Source organism: Eleutherodactylus coqui, chromosome 7 (assembly GCF_035609145.1).
Source record: "Eleutherodactylus coqui strain aEleCoq1 chromosome 7, aEleCoq1.hap1, whole genome shotgun sequence".
NCBI lineage: Eukaryota > Metazoa > Chordata > Amphibia > Anura > Eleutherodactylidae > Eleutherodactylus > Eleutherodactylus coqui.
In genome coordinates this window covers 199,816,576-199,834,349 of record NC_089843.1, presented here as the reverse complement: position 1 = coordinate 199,834,349, position 17,774 = coordinate 199,816,576, and the positions used below count along the sequence as shown (strand labels likewise).

General features: G+C 46.9%; 2 non-coding genes and 1 pseudogene across 2 annotated transcripts; all 3 read left to right on the top strand.

Moving 5' to 3' along the window:
* The first annotated feature begins 2,910 nt into the window (after nucleotides 1–2,910).
* LOC136574065 (U2 spliceosomal RNA) lies at nucleotides 2,911–3,099 on the top strand. Its single transcript, XR_010786215.1, has one exon. It is a non-coding gene; the product is annotated as a U2 spliceosomal RNA (small nuclear RNA).
* A 2,671-nt stretch (nucleotides 3,100–5,770) lies between these two features.
* LOC136573875 (U2 spliceosomal RNA) lies at nucleotides 5,771–5,961 on the top strand. The gene has a single exon (XR_010786091.1). It is a non-coding gene; the product is annotated as a U2 spliceosomal RNA (small nuclear RNA).
* An 8,256-nt stretch (nucleotides 5,962–14,217) lies between these two features.
* LOC136574093 (U2 spliceosomal RNA) lies at nucleotides 14,218–14,386 on the top strand (annotated as a pseudogene).
* Nucleotides 14,387–17,774: the final 3,388 nt, after the last annotated feature.

Genomic DNA, 17,774 nt, shown 5'->3' with positions numbered 1-17,774 from the left:
TCAGATAATTTGGTGCCGTTGTCTTACCAGCAGAAGCCGGTGGTGTTCTCGGATCATGAGTGCCTGGTATGTGAGTTGGATGTGAATGTGAGGGGTATTCATGGGAGGGGGCTGTGGAAATTAAACATCAGCCACTTGGCGGATAAGGACGTCCGCAGTCAGTATGAGTGTGAGTACAAGAGGTGGTGTGAGAGAAAGAGAGACTTTACAAACATATTACTGTGGTGGGAGTGGGTCAAGGGGAAAACAAAGAGGTTCTTCAAGACACTTGGATATAGGCTGGCAGCACGGAGGAGGGAGGAGCTTGCCAAACTGAATGCCCGATTATGTTTATTGTACAAGTTGAGAGAAAGCGGTATGGATGTGCAGAATGAGTTGGTATGTGTGAGAAGAGAGATTAATGCGTATATGATAGAGAAAGGGAGAGGGATAATGTACAGGGCTAAACTAGAGAAAATGGAACAGGATGAAAAATGTTCTAGGTTCTTTTTTAAGAAAGTTTTTTCCAAAAAGCCTGCTCTTGATGTGCTGGTGAAAGAGGATGGATGTGAGGTGAGTGGGGATGGTGTGAATGAGGAAGTGGCTGCGTTCTATGATGAGTTGTATGCGGAAAAATGGAGGGATGAGAGGCTGGAGAGTGATGTGCTGAGTGTGCTTGAGAGAAAGCTTGGGGATGCTGAGAGAGGATATGTGATGAGGCAGATAACTACAGAGGAGGTGTGGAAGGTGGTGCAAAGTATGGCTGCTAACAAGACGCCTGGTGCGGATGGTCTTCCGATTGAGTTCTACCGTATATTGTGGAGTGTGGTTGGGATGGATGTCTGTGCGGTATGTAAGTATATGTGGGAGAGTGTTGGGATGGCTGAGAGTATGCGTGAGGGAGTGGTTGTGTTAATTCCAAAAAAAGGAGATCGCAGAAGTCTAAAAAACTGGCGGCCAATCACGTTGTTAAACGCTGATTATAAAATATATGCGAAGATCATTGCCAATCGGATGCGTGATGTGGTTGAATGGGTTGTGGGTGAGGATCAGTTTTGTGCGGTGCCTGGGAGACGTGTGCATGAGAGTCTGGTTTTGTTGAGAGATGTGTTGTGGGATTGTAAGAGTCGGAAGAAAGATGTGTATGTGGTTTCGTTAGATTTTGAGAAAGCGTATGATAGGTTGTCGCATGGGTTTTTGTTTAGTGTGTTGGTGCAAATGGGTTTTCCAAGTGAGTTTGTAGGGAGAGTCAGAAGTCTGTATGAAAGGATCTATAGTAGAGTGCTTGTGAATGGATGTGTTGGTAGAAGGGTGAATGTGTTTTCTGGCGTGCGGCAGGGCTGCCCGCTATCCCCGGTAGCCTTCATATGCGCAATTGAGCCTTTGTTATGCTTGGTGAGAATGGATAAGATTGTGAGAGGGATCCATATTCCTGGGAGTGAGGGGAAAGAATGGAAGGTGAATGCGTATATGGATGATGTATGTGTGGTGTGCGAGTCAGAATGTGCGGTGAGAAGGGTTAAATTATTGGTTTCTATTTTTTGTGGTGCGTCTGCGTTCCGGGTGAATTGGTTGAAGAGTGAGTGTAAAGTGTATGGGGACGGTAGTGTAAGGGATCTAGGTATGAATGTGGTCACTGGGCCAATTAAGATTTTGGGTGTCCTATTTAATGACAGTATAGACGGGAAAGATAGTTGGGAGGAGGTCATGAAGAGAGTGGAGGCTCGGCTAACTTTTTGGAAGCTGAGAAGTTTGAGTTTGGTGGGGAAAATAGTGATTATCAAGAGCATAATCTTGCCTATCTTTTTGTATATAGCGCTGGTTTTTCCACCTGATTATTTGTACCTTAGAAGGTGGAACAGAATTTTGTTTGTATTTTTTTGGAATTCCAAAATGGAGCGACTGAGAAGGGAAGTGGTGGTTAAGAGCTGGAGGAATGGAGGCATGAGCTTTCCGAACTTAGAGGTGTATTTTGGGGTGAATGCGTTGGTGTTTGTGTTGGCTATGATTGAGAGGGAGGGGAAGGGGTCGTGCATGTTGAGGTATTTGGCTGGGAGACTGTTTGTGAGACTGAAGTGGTGTAAGTATGATCTGAGGAAGCCTGTTGCGTTTGTGGTACCTAAGTGGTATGAATGGTTGGTGAAGTTTGTTGAGAAGTATGAGTTGAATGAGGTGGAAGTGTGTATGTTAAGGAATAAGCGTCTGGTTGTGAGAATGATTGAAGTGAGAGAGGGGATGTGTGAGATAAACATGGTTGCTGGAAAGGATGTGCAGAAAGTGTGGGAGAAAGTACAGATGAATGGGATGACCAACAGACAGACTGAGGTTGTGTGGCAGAGCCTACATGGTGCTCTACCAGTCAGAGAGTTTCAAAGGAACAGGGGCTTAATAGCCAATGAGGCATGCCCAAGGCGGCAGTGTAACGGCTCTGAAAGTGTGACACACTTATTTTGGAATTGCTCTTACGCACAGGACGTTCTGAGGAGGTTGGGCCCTTTGTGCAAAGAGCTTACGGGCGTTACATTTTTTTCCTTTGAGTTATTGATGTTTGGGTTGGCTGTGAGTAAGGGGGTGAAAGAGAGAGTGCTGTGGTTGTTCTTGTCATGTGTGAAAGAGGTACTGTGGGATGTGAGGACTGTGTATGTGTACAAAAGAGTGGATTTGTGTGAGAGAACGAGTGTGAGGATGGTGCTAGGTAAACTGTTTATTTGTTATTTGTGGGATAAAAAAAGGATGGGGGTGGATGCAGAGGGCATATGGAAAATTAAGAAATGGATGCAGTTGGTAAACTTGACATGAGTTCTATGTAGTTGTATGTACTTGTTATGTTATATGCAAAAAAGAAAATAAATCCTGATGATGAAGTGGGTTAGCATGGCAGTAGTCATGTGAGCGAAGTTTCACTTGAGCGTTTAAGTGACGTAGTTTACTAACCCTATCTGAGGGGGGAAAAAAAAAAAAAAAAAATCTGTTCTTATCAGTTTAATATCTGATACGTCCCCTATCTGGGGACCATATATTAAATGGATTTTTAGAACAGGGAGATGGAAAAAGAGCTTGCTCTGTCCACTCCACGCATTGACCTGGTATTGCAGTACCTCCAGGACCGGTGCACCCCCTTTCCTACAACAGTTTCCAAAAGCAGAAAAACAAAACCGACGAGCAAGAGGTGCAGCGCAGCTGTGGCGGCTGCTGCTACCACCGCCCAAGCACTTTGATTGACACTCAGTCCGTCTGCTCGCAACATTGTATCCACTGAGCAGCTGCGTCTGCCAGAGTGTGCACAGCACAGGTACAACTGGAAGCAAAACAACACACACACCAGTTCATATGGCAGCCGCACTCTATAGTTCGTACCTACCGCTGCGCTAATAGCCAAGTTGGAAACATCGGGCAGGCACAGCGTATCCTGGCAGCCTGCGTCTGTATGCTCCACGTATTCGGGTCATGGGTGTATGTGCAGGGGGCCCGGAGCCCCAGGGGGCCCATAAAGTCTCTCTTCCCCACATTGTAAACCAATGCTATCAATGAAGCTTTATAGTTTGGGGGCCCAGTTCCAGACTTTGTACTGGGGCCCCGCAGCTTCAAGTTACACCTCCGGATCAGGATAATGCTAGGCCATTCCAACCAGCCTGTGTGTGTGACCTGCAGTCGCTGGTAGTCGAAAAGCGGCCGGCCCCGGATGCGCGCTTCAGAGTGGACAGACAGCAGCGGACCCCCAATCACACAGGCCCAAGGCTTGCTATGTAGCACGGAATACCTCATTGGACTGCAGCACTCCACGCGGGCTGAGATACACGCTCCACGTGGGATGGGCAGTATTCGTCCATGAAGATCCAGGCCAACGTTTAGAGATGGAGCAACACTCGGGGAGCAAAGAACTCCAACGAACGGACGTCTACTTTACAAGGATGTATTGCTTTATTCAATGCATTGTCACAGAAACAGTTCAACCGCTCGATTACAGACCGCAGTCAATACAGTAAAGAAAGAAATGTGTCTGTTTAATGTAAACTTGCATGGAGCTCGTTTGTCAGCCACTGACTGAATGCTGCTGCTGCATGTCTAAAACGTGGTCTGACGTTACATGCACCACCAGGGATAAGGCCTTGCCTATAAGCATTCCCCAGCTGGCAAAAACGGAACCTCCCTGCCTATTCCTCACCATGGAAGAACGGAACCTACCTTTTTTTAAAAAAAAGAAAGCCACAGCAGCAGCCAACTCGATTTTGGTAGGCCGCTGTCTCCCCCTTATGTGCTGCATAAAAAATGCACTCCACTAAAAATAACAATGATCCACGAAATAGAGCGTATGGAGAGAATGAGGCTTCTAGATGAGCCGTCAGGCAATGATAAATTGTATCACACCTGGCCGATATGGATAGATGCCCGGAGCTCACCCCTATTTACCAAGTGGTTACAGACAGGGACATGTGAGTAACACGTTTAAACCACAATCGTAAAGAGAAACAACAATTCCGGAGCCCGCCCCCCCCCCTCCTTTTTGTTTTATTTTCTCTTTCTCCCGTGTCATAGATACCTACCCTCCCTTACCACTCCCCCCCTTACCCTCCCCTCATTCCCCTGTTTGTAGACCTTATAAAATATCACAGACAAACATGATATAGTTCAACTCGAAATTGATTTATTAAGTTTCATTGTCAAAGTTATTTTTACATTGCTTTGAGATAAGGCAAAAGTTTCCCCCCCCTCCATGAAACCAATAAAACCTATATTGAATAAAATAAAAATGATGCAGTTACCGGTAGTTCCGCAGCTTCTTGGTGGAAATAAAGACCATCTCCCGTCTCCCAGCTGCAGCAGAGACTCACTGAAATGGCTGCCAAGCCCGGTATTAATGCTTCTAAATTGATGACATCACAATGGAGGGACATCAGCCTGCCATACACCTGGCTCATGACATCACAAAGGAGTGACATCGTCAGCCTTCCAAACACCTGGCTCAATTGCATACAGTATGTATGTATGTATGCATGTATGTGAGTGAGTCTATCTATCTATCTTTATTAATTATGTAGAATATAGATATGGATTATTTCTAAATTACAGATTTTGTAGATATAGATTAAAGATAGATTTAAGATTGTATGTGTGTGTGTATATGTGTGTATATGTGTGTATATGTGTGTGTGTGTGTGTGTGTGTGTGTGTGTATGTATGTATGTATGTATAATGTATATATGTAAAAAAAATATAAAGTATGTATGTATGTATGTATGTATGTATGTATGGCGGGCGGGCAAAAAAGGCCTGCTGTATGTTTTTAAGTTCTTCGGATGACCATGCCGCTCTAATATTCTCCTTACTAGGGTCTACTAATGCTGGCCCAGGGGAAGGCAATAAAGCCCTATGGGGCCGAAGCCAATTTCCCTTATTTTAGGTAAAAAGTTTCCATCCGTCCCCACTGGAAATGCGGCCGGCCGAAGAGATCCCTCCAACCGACCGACCGACGCACCTTCAGAGACAAACTAGTGCTTGCTTCTAGTGTCATCGCCGGCTTAACCATCCTTTGTAGGGAGCTGACGAGTCCTGCAGCAGCAGCAGGCTCTGCAAGCCTAGGATGCGTGAGCACGGTGCAAGAGGAAGGACTGAGGGTGTGAGGCTGGGCGCGGTTGAGAAGGCGTGGGGCGGGGCTATGGAAAGTTTTACAAGCTCTCCCAGCTGCCTGGGTGCATTGTGGGTGCGCCCAGAGTGCTGGCTGAGCGTGTTGCCTCAAGCCTTGGAAGTGGAGTTGGGCGGACCGGGCTACAGGTGAAACCCGTTACGGGTTATCGCTTCTCGGCCTTTTGGCTAAGATCAAGTGTAGTATCTGTTCTTATCAGTTTAATATCTGATACGTCCCCTATCTGGGGACCATATATTAAATGGATTTTTAGAACAGGGAGCTGGAAAAAGAGCTTGCTCTGTCCACTCCACGCATTGACCTGGTATTGCAGTACCTCCAGGACCGGTGCACCCCCTTTCCTACAACAGTTTCCAAAAGCAGAAAAACAAAACCGACGAGCAAGAGGTGCAGCGCAGCTGTGGCGGCTGCTGCTACCACCGCCCAAGCACTTTGATTGACACTCAGTCCGTCTGCTCGCAACATTGTATCCACTGAGCAGCTGCGTCTGCCAGAGTGTGCACAGCACAGGTACAACTGGAAGCAAAACAACACACACACACACACCAGTTCATATGGCAGCCGCACTCTATAGTTCGTACCTACCGCTGCGCTAATAGCCAAGTTGGAAACATCGGGCAGGCACAGCGTATCCTGGCATCCTGCATCTGTATGCTCCACGTATTCGGGTCATGGGTGTATGTGCAGGGGGTGCGGTCGCACCTGGGGCCCGGAGCCCTAGGGGGCCCATAAAGTCTCTCTTCCCCACATTGTAAACCAATGCTATCAATGAAGCTTTATAGTTTGAGGGCCCAGTCCCAGACTTTGTACTGGGGCCCCGCAGCTTCAAGTTACACCTCCGGATCAGGATAATGCTAGGCCATTCCAACCAGCCTGTGTGAGTGACCTGCAGTCGCTGGTAGTCGAAAAGCGGCCGGCCCCGGATGTGTGCTTCAGAGTGGACAGACAGCAGTGGACCCCCAATCACACAGGCCCGAGGCTTGCTATGCGGCACGGAATACCTCATTGGACTGCAGCACTCCACGCGGGCTGAGATACACGCTCCACGTGGGATGGGCAGTATTCCGTCCATGAGGATCCAGGCCAACGCTTACAGATGGAGCAACACCCAGGGAGCAAAGAACTCCAACGAACGGACGTCTACTTTAAAAGGATGTATTGCTTTATTCAATGCATGGACACAGAAACAGTTCAACCGCTCGCTAAAGACCGCAGTCAATACAGTAAAGAGAGAAATGTGTCTGTTTAATGTAAACTTGCACGGAGCTCGTTTGTGAGCCACTGACTGAATGAATGCTGCTGCTGCCGCTGCTGCATGTCTGAAACGTGGTCTGACGTTACATGCACCAGCAGGGATAAGGCCTTGCCTATAAGCATTCCCCAGCTGGCAAAAACGGAACCTCCCTGCCTATTCCTCACCGTGGAAGAACGGAACCTACCTTTTTTTTTAAAAAAAAAGAAAGCCACAGCAGCAGCCAACTCGATTTTGGTAGGCCGCTGTCTCCCCCTTGTGTGCTGCATTAAAAATGCACTCCGCTAAAAATAACTGATCCACGAAATAGAGCGTAGGGAGAGAATGAGGCTTCTAGATGAGCCGTCAGGCTATGATAAATTGTATCACACCTGGGCGATATGGATAGATGCCCGGAGCTCACCCCTATTTACTAGGTGGTTACAGACAGGGGCATGTGAGTAACACGTTTAAACCACAATCGTAAAGAGAAACAGCAATCCCGGAGCGCCCCCCCTCCCCCTTTTTGTTTTATTTTCTCTTTCTCCCGTGTCATAGATACCTACCCTCCCTTACCGCTCCCCCCCCTTCCCCTGTTTGTAGACCTTATAAAATATCACAGACAATCATTATATAGTTCAACTCGAAATTTATTTATTAAGTTTCATTGTCAAAGTTATTTTTACATTGCTTTGAGATAAGGCAAAAGTTTCCCCCCCTCCATGAAACCAATAAAACCTATATTGAATAAAATAAAAATGATGCAGTTACTGGTAGTTCTGCAGTTACTGGTAGTTCTGCAGTTACTGGTAGTTCTGCAGTTACCGGTAGTTCAGCAGTTGCCGGTAGTTCAGCAGTTGCCGGTAGTTCAGCAGTTGCCGGTAGTTCAGCAGTTGCCGGAAGTTCAGCAGTTGCCGGAAGTTCAGCAGTTGCCGGAAGTTCAGCAGTTGCCGGAAGTTCAGCAGTTGCCGGTAGTTTTGCAGTTGCCGGTAGTTTTGCAGTTGCCGGTAGTTTTGCAGTTGCCGGTAGTTCTGCAGTTGCCGGTAGTTCTGCAGTTGCCGGTAGTTCTGCAGTTGCCGGTAGTTCTGCAGCTTCTTGGTAGAGATAAAGACCATCTCCCGTCTCCCAGCTGCAGCAGAGACTGACTGAAATCGCTGCCAAGCCCGCTATTTATGCTTCTAAATTGATGACATCACAATGGAGTGACATCAGCCTGCCATACACCTGGCTCATGACATCACAAGGGAGTGACATCATCAGCATTCCAAACACCTGGCTCATTTGCATACAGTATGTATGTATGACATCACAAGGGAGTGACATCATCAGCATTCCAAATACCTGGCTCATTTGCATACAGTATGTATGCATGTATGTGTCTATCCTATCCTATCTAATCTATCTTTATTAATTACGTAGAATATAGATATGGATTATTTCTGAATTATAGATTTTGTAGATATAGATTAAAGATAGATTTACGATTGTGTGTGTGTGTGTGTGTGTGATAGAGATTATATATGTAAAAAAAATATAAAATCTGTAGTTATGTATGTATGGCGGGAAAAAAAGGCCTGCTGTATGTTTTTAAGTTCTTCGGATAACCATGCCATTCTATTATTCTCCTTACTAGGGTCTACTAATGCCGGCCCAGGGAAAGGCAATAAAGCCCTATGGGGCCGAAGCCAATTTCCCTCATTTCAGGTAAAAAGTTTCCATCCGTCCCCACTCAAAATGCGGCCGGCCGAAGAGATCCCTCCAACCGACCGGCCGACGCACCTTCAGAGACAAACTAGTGCTTGCTTCTAGTGTCATCGCCGGCTTAACCATCCTGGGTAGGGAGGTGACGAGTCCTGCAGCAGCAGCAGGAGGCTTTGCAAGCCTAGGATGCGTGAGCACGGTGCAAGAGGAAGGACTGAGGGGGGGGAGGGCGCGGTTGAGAAGGCGTGGGGCGGGGCTATGCAAAACTCTTCCATCTCCCTGGGTGCATTGTGGGTGCGCCCAGAGTGCCGGCTGAGCGTGTTGCCTCAAGCCTGGAAGTGGAGTTGGGCGGGCCGGGCTGCAGGTGAAACCCATTTCGGGTTATCGCTTCTCGGCCTTTTGGCTAAGATCAAGTGTACCTAGTACAGGAGGTCTTAGCCGGAAGGTATCTCAGGCACCCCTCTCCTCGGCCTGGCGGGATCGCCCACTTCGGTGGGCTAAACCCGCCTGCTGCTATTGGGGAGAGGGACTAGGTTCTTGAGTAAACGAGTTGCGATCCCCCTAGCCCGCTTGGCCTTGTGCCAAGTTGAGGAATAACTTTAGAACACCGGGTTGTAAAAGCGCTATTGGGAACCATGGGTGCGGACCCTGGTTCCATACCGGCATATGCACGGATTAAAAACACCTTACGAGTGGTTTTTAACAATGAAGCGGCGGATACACGTGGCCTGAAGTATGTGGTAGAGGACGTGCTCATGGGCGTTTTTAACATACAAAAGCGAGAAATACTGGCTATACAGGATTACCCCAAGCGAAGGACATATGATGTTACCTTTACGGAGAAAGGTATTTTCCATGATTTGATTGCAGCAATTCCTTCCAAAAAAGATCCACGGCTTGAGGGGGTCCAACTGATTGAGCACGTCCTGGATGTGACTAAACTCGTAGTGATTAAAATGTATTCTCCCTACGCGGATCTGAAAGAGGTTGAAGCGTTCCTGGCAGGCTACTTTAAATCAGTGAAGTGTATGGGAAAAATTATGAACGAGTTTGGCATTTGGACATCCAAATGGAGGTTCCAGGTCACGTGTATAAAAGACCCTGGTTGCCCAGGGGGTCTAAAATTACCGCCCGCTCGTTTTAAACTGGGAAATGTGAGTGGCGACCTCTATTTTGCGGGAATGCCAGCCTTCTGCCGCAACTGTAAAAAATACGGCCATGAAAAAGACAGTTGCGGCGTGACCTGCAGGAATTGTGGTGGTTCAGAGCACGAGACGAACCAGTGCCCTATGGCAAAGAAATGTGATACATGCGGCAGAGTTGGTCATCTTTTTTTTGAGTGTCGCCATAGGGCACGGAACACGGAGCAGCAAGGGCAGCAAAGGAAACCAGCAGACCAAACCGCACCCCCCCAAGGAGAGGAACCGGAGGATATGGATACCACCAGCAGACCCCCCCAAAACGAGGAAGGTAAAGCCAAAGAGCAGCGGCGTACTAAGAGGAGGGCTGCAGATAGGCCGATGGACTCCCATCCCCAGAATCTGGGGCCAGAGGGGAGTCCAAATGAAGCCGGTCCCAGCCCGCAGGACACGCCGGCTGCGGGGGTACCCGAGGCAGAAGACCCCGGGAGAGATGCGGCGGCAATGAAAAGGCGGAAAGGCTCAAGGGCCACCCTGTACTCGGAGGTGGTACGGGGGGGACCTAAGGAAGTACCTGCTGGCGCAGCGAAACCCGACGGTCCCCCTAAGGTGCCATCCACCAGTGCCCCTCCCCCTCCCTGCCAGGTGGGGGACCCAAGGGCAACCTCCGAGGAAGTGGCCACGAGCCGAGTACCCACCCCTGCAGAGGGGAAACATGAACAACAAGAAGCCGACTTGCCGACCCCTGGGGTGGACACGCTACCCATGGCATCCATCTGGGATTTGTCGGACATTCCTGCCTCGGGTGTCCTGGGGGGTCAGCTAAGTGATGGGAGTTCCTCTCCAGCATCATCTTTGTTCACTGTGGATTCGGATGCGGGGGGGTATGAGAGCTCCAGCGGGGTCTCTGGTTTAGCCGGAGAGTGTGGTTTTTAAGTTGAGCACCGTGGAAGGATATGTCACCATCCTTAAACCCACTCTATGATGGCGGACCTTTCATGTCTCACTTTTAACGTAAGAAGCCTCGAGAGCAAAGTGAGACGGGCTGCCCTGTTCAACTATCTAACCATTTTCGCTGCTTCCGTGTTCTTCCTGCAAGAATGCGGCATCCCGCACAAATCCCAATATAAGAAATACGAAAAAGATTGGGTGCACGGTCCATCAGTCTGGTCTGGATCTAACGAGTCCAGATCAGCAGGGGTCGCCATTCTTTTTAAAGGGAACGTTTTTATTGAAAATTTTTATGAAATTTTACCAGGCAGAATTTTATTGGTCAGAGTTTTATTAAATGGTATTAGATGGCAGTTTTTAAATTTTTATGGTTCTCCAGAAAAGAAGGTGAGAGCAGAAATGTTGGAGATTTTACCCCTTTTTATTAACAGTTCTTATCCCTTAGTTTTAGCTGGAGATTTTAATTGTGTTTTAAGGGGGGAACGCCGGTTCTCTAACTCCGTAAACAGGAACTATGACAAAACTGCCAACATGCTCAAAAACATCGTATCAGATCACCTGCTTACGGATGTTTTTAAAAAATGCAACCCGCTTTTACCAGAAGAGGCCGGCGTGACCTGGAGCAACACCACCTGCAGCTCCAGGATTGATTTTATCTTCTGCTCTCACCAGGTACAACCTTTTAGATCTGATGTTTTTACCAACACATTCTCTGACCACAAGGTTTTATTTTTTAAAGCAAACCTTGCCGAGAGAAGGAGAACCAGTAGTGCCTGGAAGATGAACGTGTCCCTTCTACAAGATCCGCAGGTTTTATCGGATTTTATTACCTTTTTTAAAGAGTGCAGACGGGCAAGAGATCCCAACATTCCCACCAGCCAGTGGTGGGAAAAGATGAAGATGAAGATTAAGGACTATTTTATCAGGGTTGGGATCTCCAAAGCCAAAGAGAAACGGGCCTTTTATTCTGATTTAAACACCCGTCTGCAGACCCTGTACAAAATGAGAGAGCATGACATTGATGTGACTCGAGAGATTTTAGATGTAAAGAAAGAGATTGCCAAATGCCTGGAGCAGAGAGGTAAAGAAATTATATTTCGCTCTAGAGTTAAACACCTTGAAGAAAACGAGACCTGCTCCAGGTATTTTTTTAAGAAAATCACCGATAAAAAATGTGTTTTAAATGAACTGGATGGAGTCACAGACGTACAGGGTCTTTTAGGAAAGGTACATGGTTTTTATGCGGATCTTTTTAGCACCAAGAGTGTGGATGTAAGTTTTATGAAGGACTCATTAGAGGAGATTACTGATGTTTTAGATCCTGTCTCACAGAGTTTTTTATTACGTGATATCTCGGAGCAGGAGATTTTAGACACCATACGTAGTTTTAAACCAGGCAAGGTGCCTGGTCCGGATGGTATACCCATCGAGTTTTATGTTACATTTTATGGAATTTTAAAAGAGGATTTTTATTCTCTTTTTACAGAAGTTTTTAATTCCAAAAGCCTCCCAGGGTCCTGGCGGAAGGGTGATGTGTCTCTGTTGTACAAGAAAGGTGACAAAACAGATATCAGAAATTGGAGACCCATCACCCTTCTAAATGCCGATTACAAAATCATGGCCAAAATATGCGCCAACAGACTGAAACAGATAGTACATAAAATTATACACCAAAACCAAGTCTGTGGCGTCCCTGGGAGGGCGATTCACGATAACTTAAACCTTTTAAAGGACTGCATCAGCGACACGAAGTCAAGGCATGGCAAAATGGCCATTTTATCCATAGACTTCGAAAAGGCCTTTGACAGAGTGTCGCATTTTTATCTTTTTAAGGTTTTAGAGAAGATGGGTATACCGGAAGGCTTTTTACTGTCTCTAAGAGCCTTTTACGATAACTGCACGAGTAAGATTTTAGTGAACGGTTTTAAGACGCAGGATGTCCTTTTAAAATCCGGAGTGAAGCAGGGGTGTCCCTTGTCCCCACTACTTTTTATCTGTGCACTGGAGCCTCTTTTATGCGCATTACGGAAGGACAAGCAAGTTCGTGGCATCCCCCTACCGGGTGGGGGGGTGTGTCGAGGCTAAAGTAGTGGGGTACATGGATGACGTTGCGGTGCTCTGCAGGGACACCCTCTCAATTCAGAAGACTTTAAAACAAATTCAGTATTTTTGCTGCTCCTCCGGTTTTAAAGTGAATTTTAATAAAAGCAGTATTTTAAACATTGGGGACATGCTTTTAACGGACATTCCTGTACCGGCTTCCGATACCGTGCAGATTTTAGGTGTCTCCTTTAATGAGTCCAACAACGGTTTTACCAGTTGGGACTTGGTGGCACAAAAAATAAACCAAAAGTTGTGTATGTGGAGCATGCGGCAGCTGACGCTGGAGGGGAAGGTTTTAATAACGAAGATGATTATTTTACCCATTTTATTATATTTAAGTATGGTGTTTCCCCCTCCAGACCGGCTGCTAAAGAAGATCACAAAGGCATGCTTCACATTTTTATGGAACTCCAAAATGGAAAAGCTCAGAAGAGAGATAGTTTTAAAACCCAAAGCCATGGGGGGGAAGGATTTCCCTGATTTTAGAGCTTTTCTTTTAACGAAATATTTTAGCATGTGTCTTAGCGCTGTTTTTAAAAATCACTACTGGTCGTATTTTATTCGTTTTAATACAGGTTATTTTATGAGAAGACACGGGTGGTTCTCCACGGTTTTAAGTTCCCCCTACTCTTTTAACCTGTCAAGTGAATACAAGATTTTAGCCAAGATAGTGATTTTATATGATTTTAGTGGTAAGACGGTGCAATACCTTTTAAATAGTAAGAAAACTTATAAAGACATCAAGGAAAGTGGTTTTATGGTGCCTGCAGGGAATTTTAATGAAGAGAGAACAAAAGAAATATGGACAATAGTTAACGACAACTCTCTTTTTAACCCACAGAAGGACCTTGCCTGGAGCTGTGTTCACGAGTGTCTTCTATGCCGGGCATTCCAGCATCGAAGAGGGCTGACCAACTCTGCCGCCTGCCCAAGACCTGCATGTCGTGAGGACGAAACAGTGCAACACATTATGTGGACCTGCTATTTTTCTAAACTAATATGGACTAAAATAAGCCCTCTGATAACCAAAATCACCCGGATAAAAAGAATAAAGATGGAGACCGTGCTATATGGATGCCTGGAATGCCCCACGAGGACCGAGAAGATAATGGCATGGAAGATCGTTAACTGCGTGAAGACGGCTCTGTGGAAGGCCCGAAATATTTTACTGTTCAAACATGAGGTTTTATCAGTGCAGGACGTTTTAGCTATTTGTCTTAGCGAATTATATGATTATTTTTTAATAGACAAGAAAAACTTTCCAATTTTATCTAGAAAATGGCTTTTAAGTGAGTGGAGTTCCATAATTTGATGCCACCAAGTGCCCATTTTATATGTATTTGTATCTGTATTTAAAGAGTTTTTTTTTTAGAGCATTTTACGTTTTAAAATGTTCACAGAAATGTTTCCTTTTGATGACGATTGTAAAACTCTTTGTGTAAAATAAAGTCACCCCAGCAATGGGGATGTTAACTTAAAAAAAAATCTGTTCTTATCAGTTTAATATCTGATACGTCCCCTATCTGGGGACCATATATTAAATGGATTTTTAGAACAGGGAGCTGGAAAAAGAGCTTGCTCTGTCCACTCCGCGCATTGACCTGGTATTGCAGTACCTCCAGGACCGGTGCACCCCCTTTCCTACAGCAGTTTCCAAAAGCAGAAAAACAAAACTGACGAGCAAGAGGTGCAGCGCAGCTGTGGCTTCTTCTGCTGCTGCTAACAAACCAGCACTTTGACTGACACTCAGCCCGTCTGCAGCCGTGGAGCTCGCAACATTGTATCCACTGTGCACAGCACAGGTACAACTGGAAGCAAAACAACACACACCAGTTCATATGCCAGCCGCACTCTATAGTTCGTACCTACCGCTGCGCTAATAGCCAAGTTGGAAACATCGGGCAGGCACAGCGTATCCTGGCATCCTGCATCTGTATGCTCCACGTATTCGGGTCATGGGTGTATGTGCAGGGGGTGCGGTCGCACCTGGGGCCCGGAGCCCTAGGGGGCCCATAAAGTCTCTCTTCCCCACATTGTAAACCAATGCTATCAATGAAGCTTTATAGTTTGAGGGCCCAGTCCCAGACTTTGTACTGGGGCCCCGCAGCTTCAAGTTACACCTCCGGATCAGGATAATGCTAGGCCATTCCAACCAGCCTGTGTGAGTGACCTGCAGTCGCTGGTAGTCGAAAAGCGGCCGGCCCCGGATGTGTGCTTCAGAGTGGACAGACAGCGGTGGACCCCCAATCACACAGGCCCGAGGCTTGCTATGCGGCACGGAATACCTCATTGGACTGCAGCACTCCACGCGGGCTGAGATACACGCTCCACGTGGGATGGGCAGTATTCCGTCCATGCTGATCCAGGCCAACGCTTACAGATGGAGCAACACCCGGGGAGCAAAGAACTCCAACGAACGGACGTCTACTTTAAAAGGATGTATTGCTTTATTCAATGCATGGACACAGAAACAGTTCAACCGCTCGCTAAAGACCGCAGTCAATACAGTAAAGAGAGAAATGTGTCTGTTTAATGTAAACTTGCACGGAGCTCGTTTGTGAGCCACTGACTGAATGAATGCTGCTGCTGCCGCTGCTGCATGTCTGAAACGTGGTCTGACGTTACATGCACCAGCAGGGATAAGGCCTTGCCTATAAGCATTCCCCAGCTGGCAAAAACGGAACCTCCCTGCCTATTCCTCACCGTGGAAGAACGGAACCTACCTTTTTTTTAAAAAAAAAAGAAAGCCACAGCAGCAGCCAACTCGATTTTGGTAGGCCGCTGTCTCCCCCTTGTGTGCTGCATTAAAAATGCACTCCGCTAAAAATAACTGATCCACGAAATAGAGCGTAGGGAGAGAATGAGGCTTCTAGATGAGCCGTCAGGCTATGATAAATTGTATCACACCTGGGCGATATGGATAGATGCCCGGAGCTCACCCCTATTTACTAGGTGGTTACAGACAGGGACATGTGAGTAACACGTTTAAACCACAATCGTAAAGAGAAACAGCAATCCCGGAGCGCCCCCCCTCCCCCTTTTTGTTTTATTTTCTCTTTCTCCCGTGTCATAGATACCTACCCTCCCTTACCGCTCCCCCCCCCATTCCCCTGTTTGTAGACCTTATAAAATATCACAGACAAACATTATATAGTTCAACTCGAAATTTATTTATTAAGTTTCATTGTCAAAGTTATTTTTACATTGCTTTGAGATAAGGCAAAAGTTTCCCCCCCTCCATGAAACCAATAAAACCTATATTGAATAAAATAAAAATGATGCAGTTACTGGTAGTTCAGCAGTTGCCGGTAGTTCAGCAGTTGCCGGTAGTTCAGCAGTTGCCGGTAGTTCAGCAGTTGCCGGAAGTTCAGCAGTTGCCGGTAGTTCAGCAGTTGCCGGAAGTTCAGCAGTTGCCGGAAGTTCAGCATTTGCCGGAAGTTCAGCATTTGCCGGAAGTTCAGCAGTTGCCGGAAGTTCAGCAGTTGCCGGAAGTTCAGCAGTTGCCGGAAGTTCAGCATTTGCCGGAAGTTCAGCAGTTGCCGGTAGTTCTGCAGCTTCTTGGTAGAGATAAAGACCATCTCCCGTCTCCCAGCTGCAGCAGAGACTGACTGAAATCGCTGCCAAGCCCGCTATTTATGCTTCTAAATTGATGACATCACAATGGAGTGACATCAGCCTGCCATACACCTGGCTCATGACATCACAAGGGAGTGACATCATCAGCATTCCAAACACCTGGCTCATTTGCATACAGTATGTATGTATGACATCACAAGGGAGTGACATCATCAGCATTCCAAATACCTGGCTCATTTGCATACAGTATGTATGCATGTATGTGTCTATCCTATCCTATCCTATCCTATCTAATCTATCTTTATTAATTACGTAGAATATAGATATGGATTATTTCTGAATTATAGATTTTGTAGATATAGATTAAAGATAGATTTACGATTGTGTGTGTGTGTGTGTGTGATAGATATATATATATATATATATATATATATATATGTAAAAAAAATATAAAATCTGTAGTTATGTATGTATGGCGGGAAAAAAAGGCCTGCTGTATGTTTTTAAGTTCTTCGGATAACCATGCCATTCTATTATTCTCCTTACTAGGGTCTACTAATGCCGGCCCAGGGAAAGGCAATAAAGCCCTATGGGGCCGAAGCCAATTTCCCTCATTTCAGGTAAAAAGTTTCCATCCGTCCCCACTCGAAATGCGGCCGGCCGAAGAGATCCCTCCAACCGACCGGCCGACGCATCTTCAGAGACAAACTAGTGCTTGCTTCTAGTGTCATCGCCGGCTTAACCATCCTGGGTAGGGAGGTGACGAGTCCTGCAGCAGCAGCAGCAGGCTCTGCAAGCCTAGGATGCGTGAGCACGGTGCAAGAGGAAGGACTGAGGGGGGGGGGGCGCGGTTGAGAAGGCGTGGGGCGGGGCTATGCAAAACTCTTCCATCTCCCTGGGTGCATTGTGGGTGCGCCCAGAGTGCCGGCTGAGCGTGTTGCCTCAAGCCTTGGAAGTGGAGTTGGGCGGGCCGGGCTGCAGGTGAAACCCATTTCGGGTTATCGCTTCTCGGCCTTTTGGCTAAGATCAAGTGTACCTGGTACAGGCGGTCTTAGTCAGAAGGTAACTCGGGTACCCCTCTCCTCTGCCTGGCGGGATCGCCCACTCCGGTGGGCTTCACCCGCCTGCTGCTATCGGGGAGAGGGATTAGTCCCAGGGTAAACGGGTTGCGATCCCCCTGCCTCTTCTGGTCTCCGGGCCAGAGGAGGGCGCTATATTTTGTGGTGTCACAAAGCGGTTTGTGACGTACCTTCCATTCCAACATGGGCGAAAGCCCACAAGAAATACCGGCATATGCGCGGATTAAGAACACAGTACGTGTCTCTTTTACGAATAGTGCGGATACACGTGGCCTGAGGTATGTGGTTGAGGACGTGCTACAAGGAGCATTTAATGTGCAAAAGAGAGAGATTCTAGCGATCCAAGACTACCCCAAGCGACGGATCTATGA